Source organism: Oncorhynchus nerka, unplaced genomic scaffold (assembly GCF_034236695.1).
Source record: "Oncorhynchus nerka isolate Pitt River unplaced genomic scaffold, Oner_Uvic_2.0 unplaced_scaffold_1575, whole genome shotgun sequence".
NCBI classification, from domain to species: Eukaryota; Metazoa; Chordata; class Actinopteri; order Salmoniformes; family Salmonidae; genus Oncorhynchus; species Oncorhynchus nerka.
Window position 1 is genome coordinate 62,789 of NW_027039738.1, and position 23,712 is coordinate 86,500.

The 23,712-nt window shown below is 50.7% G+C and overlaps 1 pseudogene; it reads right to left on the minus strand.

Moving 5' to 3' along the window:
• Nucleotides 1–23,712, minus strand: part of LOC135568458 (LIM domain only protein 7-like) — a 69,565-nt pseudogene that overhangs the window by 40,499 nt on the left and 5,354 nt on the right.

Below are 23,712 nucleotides of genomic sequence, written 5' to 3' on the forward strand. Positions count from 1 at the left end.
GGAGAAGGTCTCCGGAAATGGTCTGGAGAAGAGACGGGATAGGGTCAAGCGGGCAGGTTGTTGGGCGGCCGGCCGTCACAAGACGCGAGATTTCATCTGGAGAGAGAGGGGAGAAAGAGGTCAGAGCACAGGGTAGGGCAGTGTGAGCAGAACCAGCGGTGTCGTTTGACTTAGCAAACGAGGATCGGATGTCGTCGACCTTCTTTTCAAAATGGTTGTGAAGTCATCTGCAGAGAGGGAGGGGGAATTCAGGAGTGAGGAGAAGGTGGCAAAGAGCTTCCTAGGGTTAGAGGCTGATGCTTGGAATTTAGAGTGGTAGAAAGTGGCTTTAGCAGCAGAGACAGAAGAGGAAAATGTAGAGAGGAGGGAGTGAAAGGATGCCAGGTCCGCAGGGAGGCGAGTTTTCCTCCATTTCCGCTCGGCTGCCCGGAGCCCTGTTCTGTGAGCTCGCAATGAGTCGTCGAGCCACGGAGCGGGAGGGGAGGACCGAGCCGGCCTGGAGGATAGGGGACATAGAGAGTCAAAGGATGCAGAAAGGGAGGAGAGGGTTGAGGAGGCAGAATCAGGAGATAGGTTGGAGAAGGTTTGAGCAGAGGGAAGAGATGATAGGATGGAAGAGGAGAGAGTAGCGGGGGAGAGAGAGCGAAGGTTGGGACGGCGCGATACCATCCGAGTAGGGGCAGTGTGGGAAGTGTTGGCCATCAGGACGATGTTATCCCTCTTTAAGTCTGTCTTCCATGTCCGTCCCCTTACCGGTCCTCTTGCAGACTCTTGAACGTCCCGACTGTACCGACCCCTGCGTTGGCCATCAGGACGATGTTATCCCTCTCCTGCATCTTCCTCCGCAGGTCACAGGTAGACCTGTGCCGCCGGAGCTTCCACTCGGTCAGGTCCTGACAGGAGGTAGGGGAAACACTTAAAAACAAGATGAATCACGACAGAGACAAGAACTGCTGTTGAATTCATTTGTAGCGGCAACAATTAACCCGGTGAAGACCTCCAGGGGGTGTGGTTTTTAAAGACCAATTAACCCAGTGAAGACCTCCAGGGGGTGTGGTTTTTAAACACCAATTAACCCAGTGAAGACCTCCAGGGGGTGTGGTTTATAAACACCAATTAACCCAGTGAAGACCTCCAGGGGGTGTGGTTTTTAAACACCAATTAACCCGGTGAAGACCTCCAGGGGGTGTGGTTTTTAAACACCAATTAACCCAGTGAAGACCTCCAGGGGGTGTGGTTTTTAAACACCAATTAACCCAGTGAAGACCTCCAGGGGGTGTGGTTTTTAAACACCAATTAACCCAGTGAAGACCTCCAGGGGGTGTGGTTTATAAACACCAATTAACCCAGTGAAGACCTCCAGGGGGTGTGGTTTTTAAACACCAATTAACCCAGTGAAGACCTCCAGGGGTGTGGTTTTAAACACCAATTAACCCAGTGAAGACCTCCAGGGGGTGTGGTTTTTAAACACCAATTAACCCAGTGAAGACCTCCAGGGGGTGTGGTTTTTAAAGACCAATTAACCCAGTGAAGACCTCCAGGGGGTGTGGTTTTTAAACACCAATTAACCCAGTGAAGACCTCCAGGGGGTGTGGTTTATAAACACCAATTAACCCAGTGAAGACCTCCAGGGGGTGTGGTTTTTAAACACCAATTAACCCGGTGAAGACCTCCAGGGGGTGTGGTTTTTAAACACCAATTAACCCAGTGAAGACCTCCAGGGGGTGTGGTTTTTAAACACCAATTAACCCAGTGAAGACCTCCAGGGGGTGTGGTTTTTAAACACTTAAGAGGTCAGGGTGACTAGTTCTACTAGTCAGGGCGGGACAGGTGACTAGTTCTACCGGTCAGGGCGGGACAGGTGACTAGTTCTACCGGTCAGGGCGGGACAGGTGACTAGTTCTACCGGTCAGGGCGGGACAGGTGACTAGTTCTACCGGTCAGGGCGGGACAGGTGACTAGTTCTACCGGTCAGGGCGGGACAGGTGACTAGTTCTACCGGTCAGGGCGGGACAGGTGACTAGTTCTACTCCGGTCAGGGCGGGACAGGTGACTAGTTCTACCGGTCAGGGCGGGACAGGTGACTAGTTCTACCGGTCAGGGCGGGACAGGTGACTAGTTCTACCGGTCAGGGCGGGACAGGTGACTAGTTCTACCGGTCAGGGCGGGACAGGTGACTAGTTCTACCGGTCAGGGCGGGACAGGTGACTAGTTCTACCGGTCAGGGGCGGGACAGGTGACTAGTTCTACCGGTCAGGGGCGGGACAGGTGACTAGTTCTACCGGTCAGGGCGGGACAGGTGACTAGTTCTACCGGTCAGGGCGGGACAGGTGACTAGTTCTACCGGTCAGGGCGGGACAGGTGGCTAGTTCTACCCGGTCAGGGCGGGACAGGTGACTAGTTCTACCGGTCAGAGGGCGGGACAGGTGACTAGTTCTACCGGTCAGGGCGGGACAGGTGACAGTTCTACCGGTCAGGGCGGGACAGGTGACTAGTTCACCGGTCAGGGGCGGGACAGGTGACAGTTCTACCGGTCAGGGCGGGACAGGTGACTAGTTCTACCGGTCAGGGCGGGACAGGTGACTAGTTCTACCGGTCAGGCGGGACAGGTGACTAGTTCTACCGGTCAGGATGGGACAGGTGACTAGTTCTACCGGTCAGGATGGGACAGGTGACTAGTTCTACCGGTCAGGATGGGACAGGTGACTAGTTCTACTGGTCAGGATGGGACAGGTAATGGATGCAAGTGTGTGTGGACTCACGTTGTGCCACTTGGCCTCACTCTCGTGGACCCGGGCTCTGACCATCTGCAGCTGGTCTTGGCTCACGGCGCCGGGGCTCAGCTCCATGCCACCCTCAGAAACCTGGCGCACCACTTGCGTAGGCGACGGGAACCGCCTGATATCATTCAATGATTTGCTCCTGTTGTCGTGAAGAGAGCAAAGGAGACGAGAGAGAGAGAAGTGAAAGACGAGCGAGAGAGAACACTGCAGATTGATTATCAGGATGTCATCGTATATTACATTGTCCAACATTCCACCAAGCCAGCAGACTGCGCCGTGCCAAGCCAAGCCAGCAGACTGCGCCGTGCCAAGCCAAGCCAGCAGACTGCGCCGTGCCAAGCCAAGCCAGCAGACTGCGCCGTGCCAAGCCAAGCCAGCAGACTGCGCCGTGCCAAGCCAAGCCAGCAGACTGCGCCGTGCCAAGCCAGCAGACTGCGCCGTGCCAAGCCAAGCAGACTGCGCCGTGCCAAGCCAAGCCAGCCAGCAGACTGTGCCGTGCCAAGCCAAGCCAGCCAGCAGACTGCGCCGTGCCAAGCCAAGCCAGCCAGCAGACTGTGCCGTGCCAAGGCGCGCTAAAGCCCAGTAGGGTGGGTGGGGGGGGCATAGAGCCAAGCAAGCCCAGCAGGGTGGGGCCGTTAACTCACCATATCCATCCTGGGTTTACCTCCAAGTTTCTACAGGAACCAGAGAAAGACCAGACCACTGTACACTCAGATACATGCCATTTAGCAGAGAAAGACCAGACCACTGTACACTCAGATACATGCCATTTAGCAGAGAAAGACCAGACCACTGTACACTCAGATATCCCAGAGAAAGTACCAGACCACTGTACACTCAGATACATGCCATTTAGCAGAGAAAGACCAGACCACTGTACACTCAGATACATGCCATTTAGCAGAGAAAGACCAGACCACTGTACACTCAGATACATGCCATTTAGCAGAGAAAGACCAGACCACTGTACACTCAGACACATGCCATTTAGCAGATCCATTTATTCAAATCACCTCACTATTTTTATTTAACCAGGTAGGCCAGTTGAGAACAAGTTCTCATTTGCAACCACGACCTGCCTGGCCAAGATACTGCAAAGCAGTTCAACACAGAGTTACACATGGAGTAAACATACAAAAGAAAAATATATAATAATTGATGCTTACATTAACTCCCCAGTACTGGTGACATTGCAGAAACTGAACCCACAGCCCTGGTATTGAGTACTGAACCCACAGCCCTGGTATTGCCAAGTGCCATGGTCTACCAACTGAGCCACACACACACACACGAGATATACCCGCTCTCTAGAACCCCACTTTAGAAGACCGTAGCAGTGAACACTAGTGTCACCACGATCCCAGGTTCAGTATCCCGATAGCAGTGAACACTAACGTTACCACGATCCCAGGTTCAGTATCCCGATAGCAGTGAACACCTAGTGTCACCACGATCCCAGGTTCAGTATCCCGATAGCAGTGTCACCACGATCCCAGGTTCAGTATCCCGACAGCAGTGTCACCACGATCCCAGCTTCAGTATCCCGATAGCAGTGAACACTAACGTTACCACGATCCCAGGTTCAGTATCCCGACAGCAGTGTCACCACGATCCCAGGTTCAGTATCCCGATAGCAGTGTCACCACGATCCCAGGTTCAGTATCCCGATAGCAGTGAACACTAACGTTACCACGATCCTAGGTTCAGTATCCCGACAGCAGTGTTACCACGATCCCAGGTTCAGTATCCCGACAGCAGTGTTACCACGATCCCAGGTTCAGTATCCCGACAGCAGTGTCACCACGATCCCAGGTTCAGTATCCCGACAGCAGTGTCACCACGATCCCAGGTTCAGTATCCCGACAGCAGTGTCACCACGATCCCAGGTTCAGTATCCCGACAGCAGTGTCACCACGATCCCAGGTTCAGTATCCCGACAGCAGTGTTACCACGATCCCAGGTTCAGTATCCCGACAGCAGTGTCACCACGATCCTAGGTTCAGTATCCCGATAGCAGTGTCACCACGATCCCAGGTTCAGTATCCCGACAGCAGTGTTACCACGATCCCAGGTTCAGTATCCCGACAGCAGTGTTACCACGATCCCAGGTTCAGTATCCCGACAGCAGTGTCACCACGATCCCAGGTTCAGTATCCCGACAGCAGTGTTACCACGATCCCAGGTTCAGTATCCCGACAGCAGTGTTACCACGATCCCAGGTTCAGTATCCCGACAGCAGTGTCACCACGATCCCAGGTTCAGTATCCCGACAGCAGTGTCACCACGATCCCAGGTTCAGTATCCCGATAGCAGTGAACACTAACGTTACCACGATCCTAGGTTCAGTATCCCGACAGCAGTGTTACCACGATCCCAGGTTCAGTATCCCGACAGCAGTGTTACCACGATCCCAGGTTCAGTATCCCGACAGCAGTGTCACCACGATCCCAGGTTCAGTATCCCGACAGCAGTGTCACCACGATCCCAGGTTCAGTATCCCGACAGCAGTGAACAGTGTGACCACGATCCCAGGTTCAGTATCCCGACAGCAGTGTCACCACGATCCCAGGTTCAGTATCCCGACAGCAGTGTTACCACGATCCCAGGTTCAGTATCCCGATAGCAGTGTCACCACGATCCCAGGTTCAGTATCCCGACAGCAGTGTTACCACGATCCCAGGTTCAGTATCCCGATAGCAGTGTCAGGAACGATCCCAGGTTCAGTATCCCGACAGCAGTGAACACTAACAGGACGATCCCAGGTTCAGTATCCCGACAGCAGTGTTACCACGATCCCAGGTTCAGTATCCCGACAGCAGTGTTACCACGATCCCAGGTTCAGTATCCCGATAGCAGTGTTACCACGATCCCAGGTTCAGTATCCCGACAGCAGTGTTACCACGATCCCAGGTTCAGTATCCCGACAGCAGTGTTACCACGATCCCAGGTTCAGTATCCCGACAGCAGTGTTACCACGATCCCAGGTTCAGTATCCCGATAGCAGATACCATGACAACATCTGCCAAAGTCACAGAATGTCACTCGATCCAGAGTGGAGTATAATATAATATAATATATATAATAATAATAATAATAATAAAATACAATATCATTCAAATTAAACATTGTAATGTGTGCATTAAATCAAGCAATTCGACTTTAGTAACTAAATAAAATACATAAAAATGTCATTTATTTTAAAAGTAAATCTCCTTGGATACATCTTGATTTACCCAGGTCTAGTCACAATAGAGAGGAATAGATATTCAACAGGAGAATAGACATTCAACAGGAGTGTGATGGCATGGAGTTATTGAGCTTGTTTTGGCTGATTTCACGAGACTACAGTTTCCCCTTCCATTTAGGACTTATTTTATTGTACTGATCAACATTTGCATTTAAGAAGCAATATATATTTTATGAAAGTGATACCCATGACCTCATTCATGCAGAGTCACAGCCTTCAGTAATGATGATCTTGACTGGGAGACGTGAGGGACTTTTTAGTGACTATCAGCTTTGTAAAATCAGCAATATTTTGAATTATGGTTTGCATATTATAAACAGACAAGGTACGGTAGTGAATTGATGTTGGTTTCAGCTGTAAGCTAGCAAGGAATGTTAGCCTACAAAGCTATCGATACCTTCCTGCATTGGAAAGTGTTTTAGACATTGTTTCAGGACAGAACATAAAACTGTTTCAACATTTCTACACGGCCTTGTTGAATAATTCAAGTGTGTTAACTTCTGTGCAGGATAAGTGGCGGTGCAGCCCAGACCCAGTGGTTCCTCAGCCCAGACCCAGTGGTTCCTCAGCCCAGACCCAGTGGTTCCTCAGCCCAGACCCAGTGGTTCCTCAGCCCAGACCCAGTGGTTCCTCAGCCCAGACTCCCAGTGGTTCCTCAGGACAGACTCCCAGTGGTTCCTCAGGACAGACTCCCAGTGGTTCCTCAGCCCAGACTCAGTGGTTCCTCAGCCCAGACTCAGTGGTTCCTCAGCCCAGACTCAGTGGTTCCTCAGGACAGACTCAGTGGTTCCTCAGGACAGACTCCCAGTGGTTCCTCAGGACAGACTCCCAGTGGTTCCTCAGGACAGACCCAGTGGTTCCTCAGGACAGACTCCCAGTGGTTCCTCAGGACAGACTCCCAGTGGTTCCTCAGGACAGACTCCCAGTGGTTCCTCAGGACAGACTCCCAGTGGTTCCTCAGCCCAGACTCAGTGGTTCCTCAGCCCAGACTCCCAGTGGTTCCTCAGCCCAGACTCCCAGTGGTTCCTCAGCCCAGACTCCCAGTGGTTCCTCAGCCCAGACTCCCAGTGGTTCCTCAGCCCAGACTCCCAGTGGTTCCTCAGCCCAGACTCCCAGTGGTTCCTCAGCCCAGACTCAGTGGTTCCTCAGCCCAGACCCAGTGGTTCCTCAGGACAGACTCCCAGTGGTTCCTCAGGACAGACTCCCAGTGGTTCCTCAGGACAGACTCCCAGTGGTTCCTCAGGACAGACTCCCAGTGGTTCCTCAGGACAGACTCCCAGTGGTTCCTCAGGACAGACTCCCAGTGGTTCCTCAGCCCAGACTCAGTGGTTCCTCAGGACAGACTAGAGTCAGTATGAGAGAGGAGATAACATGGTACAGGACAGACTCCCAGTGGTTCCTCAGGACAGACTCCCAGTGGTTCCTCAGGACAGACTCCCAGTGGTTCCTCAGGACAGACTCCCAGTGGTTCCTCAGGACAGACTCCCAGTGGTTCCTCAGGACAGACTCCCAGTGGTTCCTCAGGACAGACTCCCAGTGGTTCCTCAGGACAGACTCCCAGTGGTTCCTCAGGACAGACTCCCAGTGGTTCCTCAGGACAGACTCCCAGTGGTTCCTCAGGACAGACTCCCAGTGGTTCCTCAGGACAGACTCCCAGTGGTTCCTCAGGACAGACTCCCAGTGGTTCCTCAGGACAGACTCCCAGTGGTTCCTCAGGACAGACTCCCAGTGGTTCCTCAGGACAGACTCCCAGTGGTTCCTCAGGACAGACTCCCAGTGGTTCCTCAGGACAGACTCCCAGTGGTTCCTCAGGACAGACTCCCAGTGGTTCCTCAGGACAGACTCCCAGTGGTTCCTCAGGACAGACTCCCAGTGGTTCCTCAGGACAGCCCAGACTCCCAGTGGTTCCTCAGGACAGACTCCCAGTGGTTCCTCAGGACAGACTCCCAGTGGTTCCTCAGGACAGACTCCCAGTGGTTCCTCAGGACAGACTCCCAGTGGTTCCTCAGGACAGACTCCCAGTGGTTCCTCAGGACAGACTCCCAGTGGTTCCTCAGGACAGACTCCCAGTGGTTCCTCAGGACAGACTCCCAGTGGTTCCTCAGGACAGACTCCCAGTGGTTCCTAACAGGACAGACTCCCAGTGGTTCCTCAGGACAGACTCCCAGTGGTTCCTCAGGACAGACTCCCAGTGGTTCCTCAGGACAGACTCCCAGTGGTTCCTCAGGACAGACTCCCAGTGGTTCCTCAGGACAGACTCCCAGTGGTTCCTCAGGACAGACTCCCAGTGGTTCCTCAGGACAGACTCCCAGTGGTTCCTCAGGACAGACTCCCAGTGGTTCCTCAGGACAGACTCCCAGTGGTTCCTCAGGACAGACTCCCAGTGGTTCCTCAGGACAGACTCCCAGTGGTTCCTCAGGACAGACTCCCAGTGGTTCCTCAGGACAGACTCCCAGTGGTTCCTCAGGACAGACTCCCAGTGGTTCCTCAGGACAGACTCCCAGTGGTTCCTCAGGACAGACTCCCAGTGGTTCCTCAGGACAGACTCCCAGTGGTTCCTCAGGACAGACTCCCAGTGGTTCCTCAGGACAGACTCCCAGTGGTTCCTCAGGACAGACTCCCAGTGGTTCCTCAGGACAGACTCCCAGTGGTTCCTCAGGACAGACTCCCAGTGGTTCCTCAGGACAGACTCCCAGTGGTTCCTCAGGACAGACTCCCAGTGGTTCCTCAGGACAGACTAGGGTCAGTATGAGAGAGGAGATAACATGAAGCAGTCCAGGCTCCCAGTGGTTCCTCAGGATAGACTAGAGATAACAATGAGGAAGTGGAACAGTGAAGGGACTCTCGCTATAAAGGAGACATCGGCTGCACTGATAGACAGATCCTCTCAATCATTAGAAGTCAGACACATTTGATAGAAATACTGAAAGTAACAAATTCTAGTACAGAACCCGTTTTTCATTTTCTAGTATTTAAAAAAAAAAAAAAACATACCGAAGTTTCAGTATACCGTGCAACACTAGTGAAAGCTCTAATTACAACAAGGACGGAATCCGAACTATCCAAATTCACACCGGGCCGCGACCGACGTAGATCAAGCAAGGACACCGTCCAAACCATTCATATTACACGCGGCCGCGACCGACGCTTAACATTCATCACACTAACGCCAAATACTTTATTTTTTAAAGACCATGTCGTTTTATTGACCCACTGTTACATTGTTAGTTTGGTACATCACAGTTCAAATCTGAAATCTAAAACCCCATTTCATTTTCTTGGAGGCTTCTTTTGACCTGAAGCCATTATGAATAGGATGCATAGGATGCAAGTCCAACGCTCTAACCCACTAGACTACCCTACCGACCCGATGCCGTGTGTGTGGGAGACGGAGAGATCGTCATAACTACAACGTCAACAATACACCTTTAGCATTAAAAACACTTCTCAATAAAGGCTTCATATAAAATGTTTACAGCCTCAATCACTTTGGTAGCACATCTACAGGGCAATATTATTTGCATGATGATTATGGGCAAGCACGTAGCTTACATTTCTTTTTAAACAAAGGACTCCAGTCCTGCCCTTCGCAGTAGATTTTAACGGAAGGCTCGGTCCCTGCCGATATGACAAAGGTGATAAGCTTGTCGCAGCTCGTTTAAAAAGCTATAAATTGTCACAATGACGTGGTTTAAAAGTAGGCTTGGGTGGTATACTGGGGTATTTGGATATAGCCACGGGAATTATTTCTCAAATAGCGTTAAAACTACTTGAAATTAATACATTTGAATATTAGATAAAGTATAATAATTAGTATAATATTACTTTAAGTAAATACTTGCAGTCAACTTCTACAATATGTTAGGAGATAAAGATGGCGTTCGTTTTACCGGTCACAATGGTTCCATTATGACGCTTACCGATAGTCCCCAGTCATGTGATGTTGAGGCCGAAGCGTTGAGTCTCACTGTAGTGCAGAACGCGCCAGGTGATCTAATTACAGGATGGAATTCACAACTAAATCTTTGCCAGAGATGTAACTTCTCTCTCTTATTAGTTATACGAGGTGTGGGTCTAAAAGCCCACGTTCTATGATAGTACTTGAACATTGCTCAGGGATTCGATCTTGCAACATTTCGGTTACAAGTCCAACGCTCTAACCACTAGGCAAAGGACTATTTGACCTACTCATTCAAGGGTTTTTCTTTATTTTTACTATTTTCTACATTAAGAATAATAGTGAAGACGACAAAACTATGAAATAACATGGAATCATAGTGTCAAAAAAAAAGTGTTAAATAAATCCATTTTATATTTAGATTCTTCAAAGTCGCCACCCTTTGCCTTGATGACAGCTTTGCACGCTCCTGGCATTCTCTCAACCAGCTTCACCTGGAATGCTTTTGCAACAGTCTTGAAGGAGTTCCCAAATATGCTGAGCAGTTGTTGGCTGCTTTTCCTTCACTCTGCTGTCCAACTCACCCCAAACCATCTCAATTGGGTTGAGGTCGGGGGATTGTGGAGGCCAAGTCATCTGATGCAGCACTCCATCACTCTCCATCTTGGTCAAATAGCTCTTACACAGCCTGGACGTGTGTTGGGTCATTGTCCTGCTGAAAAACAAATGATTGTCCCACTAAGCCCAAACCAGATGGGATGGCGTTTCGCTGTGGTAGCCATGCTGCTTACGTGTGCCTTGAATTCTAAATAAATCACGGACTGTCACCAGCAAAGCAGCCTCGCACCATCACGCCGCCTCCTCCATGCTTCACGGTTCAAATGCTCTGTGTCTCAGAGACATGGCGGTTGGAACAACAAACACAAAAAGTCAACTTTGGACTCCGATCAATGGACAGATTTTCACCGGTCGTGTTCTTTTGGCCCAAGCAAGTCTCTTCTTATTGGTTTGGCCCCAAGCAAGTCTCTTCTTATTGGTTTCCTTTCGTTGAGGTTTCTTTAGAGCAATTCAACCATGAAGGCCTGATTCACACAGTCTCCTATGAACAGTTGAGCTTGAGATGTGTCTGTTACTTGAACTCTGAAGCATTTATTTGGGCTGCAATCTGAGGTGTAGTTAACTCTAATGAACTTATCCTCTGCAGCAGAGGTAGCTCTGGGACTTCCTTTTCCTGTGGCGGTCCTCATGAGAGCCAGTTTCATCATAGTGCTTGATGGTGTTTGCGACTGCACTTGAAGAAACTTTCAAAGTTCCGTATAGACTGACCTTCATGTCTTAAAGTAATGGACTGTTGTTTCTCTTTGCTTATTTGAACTGTTCGTCATAATATGGACTTGGTCTTTTAGCCCTATTTGGCATCTTCTGTATATCACCCCTACCTTGTCACAACACAACTGATTGGCTCAAATGCATCAAGGAAAGAAATTACACGAATTAACTTAAGTCATAGCTGTTAATTGAAATGCATTCCAGGTGACTACCCCATAAAACTGGTTGAGAGAATGCCAAGAGTGTGTAAAGCTGTCAAGGCAAAGGGTGGCTACTTTGAAGAATCACAAATATATTTTAATTTGTTTAACACTTTGCTTACTACATGATTCCATGTGTTATTTCATCGTTTGTCTTAACTATTATTGTACAATATAACAAATAGTAAAAAATAAAATTAAAACCCTTGAATGAGTAGGTGTCCAAACTTTTGACTGGTGCTGTATATCAACATATCTAATTACTTTATTCTTGCTGTGTAACTACTGTAAACAAATGAAGACAAACTGTGTAGAAAGTAAACAAGCTGTAAATATGAGGTTATTTTTTATCCTCCAAAAGGGTGATATTATTTTTAAGTTTTAAAATAAAGTTAAACGTCTAAAATGTATTAAATGCTCTGGTTAGTTAATTTAGTAGCTAATTAACTACCTGGCTAAGTGGTTAGCTACCTGGCTAAGTGGTTAGCTACCTGGCTAAGTGGTTAGCTACCTGGCTAAGTGGTTAGCTACCTGGCTAAGTGGTTAGCTAATTTAATAGCTAGTTAGCTACCTAGCTAAGTGGTTAACTAATTTAATAGCTAGTTAGCTACCTACCTAGCTAAGTGGTTAACTAATTTAATAGCTAGTTAGCTACCTACCTAGCTAAGTGGTTAGCTAAGTGGTTAGCTAATTTAGCTATTTAGTTAGCTACCTACCTAGCTAAGTGGTTAGCTAATTTAATAGCTATTTAGCTACCTACCTAGCTAAGTGGTTAGCTAATTTTTAGATAGCTAGTTAGCTACCTACCTAGCTAAGTGGTTAGCTAATTTAATAGCTATTTAGCTACCTACCTAGCTAAGTGGTTAGCTAATTTAGTAGCTAGTTAGCTACCTACCTAGCTAAGTGGTTAGCTAATTTAATAGCTAGTTAGCTACCTAGCTAAGTGGTTAGCTAGTTAGCTACCTACCTAGCTAAGTGGTTAGCTAATTTAATAGCTATTTAGCTACCTACCTAGCTAAGTGGTTAGCTAATTTAGTAGCTAGTTAGCTACCTAGCTAAGTGGTTAGCTAATTTAGTAGCTAGTTAGCTACCTAGCTAAGTGGTTAGCTTCTTCCAAAAATCAAGCTTTGCGTGATAACAGATAATCCCCTCCTGGATCAAGAAATGTTTGCAATGCGTCCGTTAGCATTCTCTATGGGATTTTACATGTAGTTGTTAGCATTGCTAACCTTCGGATTACAGAGGCTCAGTGGAGTTTGAAAATGGCAGCCCTTGTGTTCAGTGCCGGTATTACTGAATATCTCAGGATGGATCAAAGGTCGGTATGAAGACATGACAATCTGGATACCACACAAGCCTAGTTTAAAATCTACTTCTTCGGAAATAGTTCATTTTCGGTTGCACAAAGCACTGAACTGGGATACAGGGGTGAAGGTAAAGTCGGGATGGGGGTGGCTGGAGGGAGGGAGGGGCGGCTGGAGGGAGGGGGTGGCTGGCTGGAGGGGGTGCAGACAAGACAGGAACAACGAGCCAGGGAGTGATGTCACAGCCTGAATCACCCTGAGGAACCTGTTGTCTTTCGGCTACAAACAGGAGAGAAGAGGGGAAGGAGAGAGAAGGAAAGGGATGAAACTGAGGAAGAGAGGAGATTAAACAGGGCAAGATTAACAGAAAGGAAAACAGGAAGTGGAAAAAAAATGGAAATTCCTAAATGTTGAGAGAATGAACTGACATGGTGAAAAGCAGAGCAAAGCGTTGATGTAAAAGTTTGGGGATTCTGGTTCTCACACACAAGGGATTACAGGGAGAGGCTCTTAATGATTAGCATTGAGGGATTCTGGTTCTCTCACACGGAGAGGCTCTTAATGATTAGCATTGAGGGATTCTGGTTCTCTCACACAAGGGATTACATGGAGAGGCTCTTAATGATTAGCATTGAGGGATTCTGGTTCTCTTCATGATTAGCATTGAGGGATTCTGGTTCTCTCACACAAGGGATTACATGGAGAGGCTCTTAATGATTAGCATTGAGGGATTCTGGTTCTTTTAATGATTAGCATTGAGGGATTCTGGTTCTCTCACACTGCAAGGCTCTTAATGATTAGCATTGAGGGATTCTGGTTCTTTTAATGATTAGCATTGAGGGATTCTGGTTCTTTTAATGATTAGCATTGAGGGATTCTGGTTCTCTTAATGATTAACATTGAGGGATTCTGTTTCTCTTAATGATTAGCATTGAGGGATTGTGGTTCTCTCACACGGAGAGGCTCTTAATGATTAGCATTGAGGGATTCTGGTTCTCTTAATGATTAACATTGAGGGATTCTGTTTCTCTTAATGATTAGCATTGAGGGATTCTGGTTCTCTTAATGATTAGCATTGAGGGATTCTGGTTCTCTCACACGGAGGCTTTTAATGATTAGCATTGAGGGATTCTGGTTCTCTCACACGGAGAGGCTTTTAATGATTAGCATTGAGGGATTCTGGTTCTCTCACACGGAGAGGCTCTTAATGATTAGCATTGAGGGATTCTGGTTCTCTCACACAAGAGTTGAACACCAAACGTCAACGTCAAGCATTATCCAAACCCAGCTTAAGTCGAACCCAGCCATGGCACAAAACCCACATCTACCTGTACCAGGGTTAGGGATAGTCAGGATTATTCAAACCCAGTTCCTGTACCAGGGTTAGGGATAGAGTCGGGATTATTCAAACCCAGTTCCTGTACCAGGGTTAGGGATAGAGTCGGAATTATTCAAACCCAGTTCCTGTACCAGGGTTAGGGATAGAGTCGGGATTATTCAAACCCAGTTCCTGTACCAGGGTTAGGGATAGTCAGGATTATTCAAACCCAGTTCCTGTACCAGGGTTAGGGATAGAGTTAGGATTATTCAAACCCAGTTCCTGTACCAGGGTTAGGGATAGAGTTAGGATTATACAAACCCAGTCCCTGTACCAGGGTTAGGGATAGAGTTAGGATTATACAAACCCAGTTCCTGTACCAGGGTTAGGGATAGAGTGAGGATTATTCAAACCCAGTCATGACCCAGTTCCTGTACCAGGGTTAGGGATAGAGTCAGGATTATTCAAACCCAGTCATGACCCAGTACACCAGGGTTAGGGATAGAGTTAGGATTATTCAAACCCAGCCACATCCCACAGTAACGGGACAGATCCAGACCTCAATCTATACATCTTGTGGTACCAGGGTCTCCTCTGAGAGCCCAGCCTGATGGTCCTGACGTGCACCTCCTCCTCGGGAGTCCAATAGCGGGGCAGGAAGCGGTTGTAGCCAGGGTTGGAGGTCGTCTGGTGGAGGGCCAGTTCCACCCGCCGAGCGTACAGATCATCTTTGACAGGGTCAGGATCCTCTCGTCCCTCCTCAGAGTCTTCCTCACACAGCTCCATCAGGAGGAGTTCCTCGTCGATGGAGCGCTCCACCTCGGAGAAGAGGGTGGGGGTGATGGAAGACGGGGGGTGGTGGAACGGGTTGGGAGGGAACGGAGACGCTGCAGCGCTGCTGCTGTTGAACCAGAGGACAGACCGGGGACAGCCGTCCGTGTTAACAGTGGACATTCCCAATACAAAAACACAGAGAGTCCCTTTCAGCGAGGCGTCGAGTAAAGAGTTAGGAGCACTGGTCACACAACGCTGTGGAACTGCTGCTAACCAGAGCCGTCTGTGTTGTAGTAGTCGTCAACACTCTGAGGTGGACAATACGCCAACTAAACACAGTCACAAGCACCCGGGGCTTCGGGTAGAGTTAGGAGCAGCCACACCTTTCACAGTTCAACACTACATACCCATGTTGAGCACGACCAGGGTTAGTGGAAAACAACAGCTAGCTCTGTTCCAGGAATGTCATGGAAACAGGCAAACTACTTTCACCAAACTTGTTTGTTGGAGCCTAAAGGGTACAAAGACGGTCCCAGAGTAATCAAACCACCTGTGGCAGTTGAAGAAAATGAAATGTCAGTAATCCAGACAAACGTCAAGCCTCACGCTAGTAGTTACAGTAGACATTAACTTGATGACAGGATCGGCCACACGCTAGTAGTTACAGTAGCCGTTAGCGTGATGACAGGACCGGCCTCATGCTAGTTGTTTCAGTAGCCGTTAAGCGTGATGACAGGACCGGCCTCATGCTAATTGTTTCAGTAGCCGTTAGCTTGATGACAGGACCGGCCTCATGCTAGTTGTTTCAGTAGCCGTTAGCGTGATGACAGGACCGGCCTCATGCTAGTTGTTTCAGTAGCCGTTAGCTTGATGACAGGACCGGCCTCACGCTAGTTGTTTCAGTAGCCGTTAGCTTGATGACAGGACCGGCCTCACGCTAGTTGTTTCAGTAGCTGTTAGCTTGATGACAATCACAACCCTGATATAAAGCCATTAAACACGAACGCCTCTCTCTCTGTCTGACCTGGGAGAGAACACTGCGGTGTGTCTGGGAGGGGAGTCAATCCTAAACAGGCGAGGGCTTCCTGTCCACAGCCTCAACGTGCCCTGCGGGCTCATGGGTACCGCAAAATTTGTGGGCGTGGCTGGTGAAGGGGAGCGGAACCGTCGACTGGCCAGGTCGTCCGTGACGACGTCAGGCTGGGGCCGGTCGGCGTCCGAGTCGCTGTCGCTATGGTAAGCAAATCAGCAATCAGAGTTAGGTCAACAACATGAGGTTCGGTTCGTAATGTAATGTAGTCTACGCGGGGCGGCAGCGTAGCCTAGTGGTTAGAGCGTTGGACTAGTAACCGGAAGGTTGCGAGTTCAAACCCCCGAGCTGACAAGGTACAAATCTGTCGTTCTGCCCCTGAACAGGCAGTTAACCCACTGTTCCCAGGCCGTCATTGAAAATAAGAATTTGTTCTTAACTGACTTGCCTAGTTAAATAAAGGTAAAATAAAAAAAATTAATAAAAAAAAATGTGACAATGTTTTTTATTTTAAACAGTCGATTCCAACTTCCTGGAATGTAGAAAACACAACGACGTGTATTACATCAGCACGTCGACGTGTATTACATCAGCACGTCGACGTGTATTACATCAGCACGTCGACGTGTATTACATCAGCACGTCGACGTGTATTACATCAGCACGTCGACGTGTATTACATCAGCACGTCGACGTGTATTACATCAGCACGTCGACGTGTATTACATCAGCACGTCGACGTGTATTACATCAGCACGTCGACGTGTATTACATCAGCACGTTGACGTGTATTACATCGGCGCGTTGACGTGTATTACATCAGCCATCAGCGCGTGGACGTGTATTACATCGGCACGTGGACGTGTATTACATCAGCGCGTGGACGTGTATTACATCAGCGCGTGGACGTGTATTACATCAGCACGTTGACGTGTATTACATCAGCCATCAGCACGTGGACGTGTATTACATCGGCGCGTGGACGTGTATTACATCGGCGCGTCGACGTGTATTACATCAGCACGTCGACGTGTATTACATCAGCACGTCGACGTGTATTACATCAGCACGTCGACGTGTATTACATCAGCACGTCGACGTGTATTACATCAGCCATCAGCACGTCGACGTGTATTACATCAGCCATCAGCACGTTGACGTGTATTACATCAGCACGTTGACGTGTATTACATCAGCCATCGGCACGTCGACGTGTATTACATCGGCCATCGGCACGTCGACGTGTATTACATCAGCACGTTGACACCTACACAACGGAGCTGAATAGAAACCTCCACACCAGGCAAATTCGACTAGCAGAAAACTAAACGTGGTCCTCAGGTAAAGCAACTAACTAAACGAAGATGAACAATTATTCTTTAAAACAGTCATTGGGTAGGTATGACATCACAGTACCTGGTGAGGGGGCTCGGGAGGCAGCCCTTAATTCGGTTTTCCTCACGTTTCTTCCTCTGGAATGGTGCAGGTACGTTGCCCCAGTTCCTCAGTCCCGATTCTCTGCCCTCGGCCGCCTTCATCCTAAAAGAGTTCTCCGCCTCCACGTCACTGCTGGAGTCTGGGGAGAAGAGAGGGAGAGAGGGAGAGAGAGAGAGAGCACGAGAGAGAGGAGAGAGAGGAGAGGGAGAGAGGGAGAGACAGAGAGAGGAGGGAGAGAGAGAGAGGGGAGAGAGGGTCCATCGGAGAGAGGGAGAGAGGGAGAGAGAGAGAGAGAGAGAGAGGAGAGGGAGAGAGGGAGTAGAGATCAGAGGAGAGGCGAGAGAGGTAGACCCGAGAGAGGGAGACTATTAGAGGGAGAGAGGGAGGGAGAGATATAGAGGGAGAGAGAGGGAGAGGAGCTCACAGACCAGTAGAGTCCATCAGAGAAGGTAGCGCACCTAGACAGCCGCCAGAGAGAAGCCAACGGTGGAGCGGCATTAGGGAGCATCCCTAACAGGGTCCCAAATGGAGCCCTATTCCCTACGTAGTGCACTACTAATAGGGCTCTGGTTTATATAAGTGCACTACGTAGGGAATAGGGCTCTAGTCTATAGTAGTGCACTACGTAGGGAATAGGGCTCTAGTCTATAGTAGTGCACTATGTAGGGAATAGGGTGTCTCTAGTCTATAGTAGTGCACGACGTAGGGAATAGGGTGTCTCTAGTCTATAGTAGTGCACTACGTAGGGAATAGGGTGTCTCTAGTCTATAGTAGTGCACTATGTAGGGAATAGGGTTTCATAGTGCCATAGTCTATAGTAGTGCACTACTTAGGGAATAGGGCTCTAGTCTATAGTAGTGCACTACGTAGGGAATAGGGTTTTACAGGGCTCTAGTCTATAGTAGTGCACTACGTAGGGAATAGGGTTTTACAGTGCCCTAGTCTATAGTAGTGCACTACGTAGGGAATAGGGTTTTACACTGCCCTAGTCTATAGTAGTGCACTATGTAGGGAATAGGGTTTTACACTGCCCTAGTCTATAGTAGTGCACTACGTAGGGAATAGGGTTTTACAGTGCCCTAGTCTATAGTAGTGCACTACGTAGGGAATAGGGTTTTACAGTGCCCTAGTCTATAGTAGTGCACTACGTCAGGGAATAGGGTGTCTCTAGTCTATCAGTGCACAACGTAGGGAATAGGGCTCTAGTCTATAGTAGTGCACTACGTAGTGACAAGGGTGCCTCTAGCGCCCCACCTCCGGCCCGCTCAGGCATGAGCCCATTATCAGACCCGTGTGGAACCAGATGGAATGTCTCACTGAGAGGAGAGAGCTGGGAGGACGGGGGCAGGAGGACGGGGGGCAGGGAGGACGGGGGCAGGGAGGACGGGGGCAGGCAAAGGCCGTGGCCGTAAGCACGTCCTTCTCTGGGAAAACGACATTCCTGATAGTGACTACTAATATTGTGACCGTTAACTCGGATTCTGTTGGTAGCGTATTTTCGTATCGACCGGTAACTCCCCACATCCTGCGTTGACCGTATTCTGACTAAAAACCAGCCAACGCTGTCGACTATAACAACATAGAGTCGTTACCCTCGCTGCCGGCCCTCAGGATGGAGTCAGAGATACAGCTGAGGGTACGGGATTCCGCTCCAGAGCCAGAAGCTCAGGGCCGAGTTAAAGCTCTCTAGGAGTCCTCTCTGCTGTAGCCGGGTGTCTGGGACCGGGTTAGAGGCAGCAGCTCATCATCCCTCTCTGGGTAGATCACATCACTGTAGTCCCTGTCTGTTACACTGCCTCTGGGGGTTTCTTCTAGAGCCTGGGGACACAGGGGGACACACGGGGGGGCACACGGGGGGGACACACGGGGGGGGACACGGGGGGGGGGACACGGGGACACACGGGGGGACACACGGGGGGAACACGGGGGGGACACATTTTTATTTAGCTTGGAGTTTGCACATTTAAAAATATCCATTGGATCAGTAGTACATGTATTAGCCCCAGGTCTGGGGTACAGACCAGAGAGAAACCCAGTGGGTTCAGGTCTGGGGTACAGACCAGAGATAAACCCAGTGGGTTCAGGTCTGGGGTACAGACCAGAGATAAACCCAGTGGGTTCAGGTCTGGGGTACAGACCAGAGATAAACCCAGTGGGTTCAGGTCTGGGGTACAGACCAGAGATAAACCCAGTGGGTTCAGGTCTATAGGTACAGACCAGAGATAAACCCAGTGGGTTCAGGTCTGGGGTACAGACCAGAGATAAACCCAGTGGGTTCAGGTCTGGGGTACAGCCCAGAGATAAACCCAGTGGGTTCAGGTCTGGGGTACAGCCCAGAGATAAACCCAGTGGGTTCAGGTCTGGGGTACAGCCCAGAGATAAACCCAGTGGGTTCAGGTCTGGGGTACAGCCAGACAGATAAACCCAGTGGGTTCAGGTCCGGGGTACAGCCAGAGATAAACCCAGTGGGTTCAGGTCCGGGGTACAGACCAGAGATAAACCCAGTGGGTTCAGGTCTGGGGTACAGACCAGAGATAAACCCAGTGGGTTCAGGTCTGGGGTACAGACAGAGATAAACCCAGTGGGTTCAGGTCTGGGGTACAGACCAGAGATAAACCCAGTGGGTTCAGGTCTGGGGTACAGACCAGAGATAAACCCAGTGGGTTCAGGTCTGGGGTACAGACCAGAGATAAACCCAGTGGGTTCAGGTCTGGGGTCCAGACCAGAGATAAACCCAGTGGGTTCAGGTCTGGGGTCCAGACCAGAGATAAACCCAGTGGGTTCAGGTCTGGGGTCCAGCCAGAGATAAACCCAGTGGGTTCAGGTCTGGGGTACAGACCAGAGATAAACCCAGTGGGTTCAGGTCTGGGGTCCAGCCAGAGATAAACCCAGTGGGTTCAGGTCTGGGGTCCAGACAGAGACCAACCCAGTGGGTTCAGGTCTGGGGTCCAGACAGAGAAACCCAGTGGGTTCAGGTCTGGGGTACAGACAGAGGAGCAGTACCACACCATAGAGCTAAGCTTAGTGGTCCCTAGAAGGCCTTGAGGTTGAGCTGAGGGTTAAGGTGAGGGAGCGTGTTACCTTGGACAGAGCGATGCCCAGTAGTCCCTCGAACGCTTTGAGGTTGAGCTGAGGGCCAGAGTAGAAGGGATCCGCCTGGGCCTTCCGACCCAGCCAGTAGATGGTGATTAGAACCTGGAGGAGAGATCACAGCTTTGGGCGGGAACTTTATCCTTCATCATTATGTAGAGGACAGGCCGCTCCCCGTAGACAGAGGACAGGCCGCTCCCCGTCACGACGTGACTAGAGGACAGGCGCTCCCGACACACGTAGGAGGACAGGCCGCTCCCGACACACGACGTAGACTAGAGGACAGGCCGCTCCCGTCACACGTAGACTAGAGGACAGGCCGCTCCCGTCACGATTTAGACTAGAGGACAGGCCGCTCCCCGTCACGACGTAGACTATCCAGGACAGGCCGCTCCCCGTCACGACGTAGACTAGAGGACAGGCCGCTCCCGTCACGACGTACAGACTAGAGAAACAGGCCGCTCCCGTCACGACGTAGACTAGAGGACAGGCCGCTCCCGTCACGACGTAGACTAGAGGACAACCCAGCTCCCCGTCACGACGTAGACTAGAGGACAGGCCGCTCCCCGTCACGACGTAGACCCAGAGGACAGGCCGCTCCCAGACCACGACGTAAACCCAGAGGACAGGCCGCTCCCGTCACGGGCGTAGACCAGAGGACAGGTCCGCTCCCGTCACGGCGTAGACTAGAGGACAGGCCGCTCCCGTCAGACGAGACTAGAGGACAGGGGCTCCCGTCACGACGTAGACTAGAGGACAGGCCGCTCCCGTCACGGCGTAGACTAGAGGACAGTGCCGCTCCCGTCACGACGTAGACTAGAGGACAGGCCGCTCCCGTCCACGACGTAGACTAGAGGACAGGGGCTCCCGTCACGGCGTAGACCAGAGGACAGGCCGCTCCCGTCACGGCGTAGACTAGAGGACAGGCCGCTCCCGTCACCGTAGACTAGAGGACAGGCCGCTCCCGTCACGACGTAGACTAGAGGACAGGGCTCCCGTCACGAGCGTAGACTAGAGGACAGGCCGCTCCCCGTCACGACGTAGACTAGAGGACAGGCCGCTCCCCGTCACGACGTAGACTAGAGGACAGGCCGCTCCCCGTCACGGCGTAGACTAGAGGAGGCCGCTCCCCGTCACGACGTAGACTAGAGGACAGGCCGCTCCCGTCACGACGTAGACTAGAGGACAGGCCGCTCCCGTCACGACGTAGACTAGAGGACAGGCCGCTCCCGTCACGACGTAGACTAGAGGACAGGCCGCTCCCGTCACGACGTAGACTAGAGGACAGGCCGCTCCCCGTCACGACGTAGACTAGAGGACAGGCCGCTCCCGTCACGGCGTAGACTAGAGGACAGGCCGCTCCCGTCACGACGTAGACTAGAGGACAGGCCGCTCCCGTCACGACGTAGACTAGAGGACAGGCCGCTCCCGTCACGACGTAGACTAGAGGACAGGCCGCTCCCGTCACGACGTAGACTAGAGGGCAGGCCGCTCCCCAGTCACGACGTAGACTAGAGGACAGGCCGCTCCCCGTCACGACGTAGACTAGAGGACAGGCCGCTCCCCGTCACGACGTAGACTAGAGGACAGGCCGCTCCCCGTCACGACGTAGACTAGAGGACAGGCCGCTCCCCGTCACGACGTAGACTAGAGGACAGGCCGCTCCCCGTCACGACGTAGACTAGAGGACAGGCCTCTCCCCGTCACGACGTAGACTAGAGGACAGGCCTCTCCCCGTCACGACGTAGACTAGAGGACAGGCCGCTCCCCGTCACGACGTAGACTAGAGGACAGGCTGCTCCCCGTCACGACGTAGACTAGAGAACAGGCTGCTCCCCGTCACGACGTAGACTAGAGGACAGTAGTAGCAGGGCTGTTACACAGTGAGAGATTCTGCGATGGGAATTATGACAGTTCCAAGTTACAGCTCAATACCTTTCAGTGAACACAAAGTACAAATCCACTTACGTTTTTCAGCCTCCTTTTGCTCTCTGCACACCTGAGAAGAAAATGAGAACTCTTAGTCCGAGCATAGACGACACACACTGACTAACGTTTACCCAAAGGCTTCTCACTAACAAAAAGGTGATCTATTATGGACAGTCTATAAAATATAATTCTGTTTAAATAGTCTGATAGGACTCATGTGAAACACCATACTGTGGACTACTCATCTAGCCACGTGATTTAGCTGCCAAGTCAAACAACCCACTATCAACACCATGCAATCAGTGATAACACAGAACTGGCTGTATAACCCGATACACACAACCACAGGCCAGCGTGCGCAGCATGTCATTAGTGAGTCCAGTCCGTGTACACTAACGTTCCAACCAGTGAGACGCTGGCCAAGAAATACATTAAACACAGTCTATACATCAACAGGCACCGTCTACTGAACAGCCCCTCCAACAGGCACAGTCTAATGAACCACCCCTCCAACAGGCACCGTCTAACAAAACAGGCACCATCTAATGAACAGCCCCTCCACCAGGCACCGTCTAACCAACCAGGCACCGTCTAACAAACCAGGCACCGTCTAACAAACCAGGCACCGTCTAACAAACCAGGCACCGTCTAACAAACCAGGCACCGTCTAACAAACCAGGCACCGTCTAACAAACCAGGCACCGTCTAACAAACCAGGCACCGTCTAACCAAACAGGCACCGTCTAACCAAACAGGCACCGTCTAACCAAACAGGCACCGTCTAACCAAACAGGCACCGTCTAACCAAACAGGCACCGTCTAACCAAACAGGCACCGTCTAACAAACAGGCACCGTCTAACCAAACAGGCACCGTCTAACAAACAGGCACCGTCTAACAGAACAGGCACCGTCTAACATCACTATAAGTCCAGCAGCTGGGGATGAAAACCATATTAATCCTTCACTTCCATTTGATTTGTTCTACAAATAATAATATATATATATTGACCAAATAAAAGGCGTTTTACCTGAGTGTAGCGCGTGTGGACAGGTCTTGCAGGTCTCCAGGATGAAACAGCTGAGCCTCGTGTAGACCGAGTGTCCCACACGCTCTCAGAAACACATTCACATTGTCCTGGAAGAGAGGGGAGGGGCAGAGGGGAGGGGCAGAGAGGGAGGGGCAGAGGGGGGGCAGAGAGGGGAGGGGCAGAGAGGGGAGGGCAGAGAGGGGAGGGGCAGAGAGGGAGGGGCAGAGAGGGGAGGGGCAGAGAGGGGAGGGGCAGAGAGGGGAGGGGCAGAGAGGGGAGGGGCAGAGGGGAGGGGCAGAGAGGGGAGGGGCAGAGAGGGAGGGGCAGAGGGGAGGTGCAGGGAG